The sequence below is a fragment of the Octopus sinensis genome, linkage group LG11, assembly GCF_006345805.1.
Source record: "Octopus sinensis linkage group LG11, ASM634580v1, whole genome shotgun sequence".
Taxonomy (NCBI): domain Eukaryota; kingdom Metazoa; phylum Mollusca; class Cephalopoda; order Octopoda; family Octopodidae; genus Octopus; species Octopus sinensis.
Window position 1 is genome coordinate 63224753 of NC_043007.1, and position 1231 is coordinate 63225983.

General features: G+C 44.7%; 1 protein-coding gene across 1 annotated transcript in view; it reads right to left on the minus strand.

Moving 5' to 3' along the window:
- The window catches only part of LOC115217045 (ataxin-3), a 31742-nt gene that overhangs the window by 29537 nt on the left and 974 nt on the right, over nucleotides 1-1231 (minus strand). The window lies entirely within an intron of this gene.

A 1231-nucleotide genomic window follows, 5' to 3' on the forward strand; every position in this document is an offset into this window, starting at 1 on the left:
GATGCTTCTTAGGTCCAACTTTTCTCTCAAGGTACTTACACTCTGTCGATTATGAACACTGACATTACACATCCATCGGAGCATACAGGCTTCATTACGCATATCCTCAGCAGTCACAGCCCATGTTTCACTACCATGTAGCATGGCTGTACGTACACATGCATCATACAGTCTGCCATTTACTCTGAGCGAGAGGCCTTTTGTCACCAGCAGGGGTAAGAGCACTCTAAACTTTGCCCAGGCTATTTTTACTCTAGCAGGTACACTTTCAGCACACCCACCACCGCTACTGACTTGGTCACCTAGGTAGCGGAAGCTATCAACTACTTCTAGTTTTTCTCCCTGGAACGTGGTAGAAGTTGGTCTCTGCACATTTTCAGTGTTTATTGCTCCTGAGCATCTGCCACAGACAAAAACCTATTTTCTAGTTTAGCTTCCTTTGACATTTCTGCACCTCTTATGTGTCCATAGCTTACACTTGGTGCACCTTATAGAGTTTCTACCTACACCTTTTTTACAGATCGAGCAGGGCCATCTACCTGAAGGCGTTTGTGATTGGTCTACCTTCCTACTTATTAGGACTTTGGTTTTGTCTAGGTTGATTCTAAGGCCCTTCAATTCTAATCCTTGCTTCCACACCTGAAACTTCTCCAGTTCTGATAGTGACTCAGCAATTAGAGCAAGGTCATCAGCATAGAGGAGCTCCCAGGGGCATCCTGTCTTGAATTCCTCCGTTATTGCCTGGAGGGCTATGATAAATAGGAGGGGACTGAGGACTGAACCTTGGTGGACCCCTACCTCTACCTGGAATTCTTCACTGTACTCGTTGCCAACCCTCACCTTACTAGCAGCGTCTCTGTACATGGCTCGCACAGCTCTCACTAACCATTCATCTATCCCTAATTTCCTCATTGACCACCAGATAAGGGATCGAGGGACCCTGTCGAAGGCTTTCTCCATGTCAACAAAAGCCAGGTACAGGGGCTTATCTTTGGCTAGGTATTTCTCCTGCAGCTGTCTTACCAGGAATATAGCATCTCATCTAAGCTAACTCTCTCTCTAATTAGTTGGGCTATAACCCTCTCCGTAACCTTCATTACCTGATCCAGCAGCTTGATATATATATATATATATATATATATATATATACATACATACATATATCTACAGCTGACTGGTTTAGCTGTTGCTTTAGTACCCAGTCAAAGTGCTGCAGCAACTATGTGAGGCA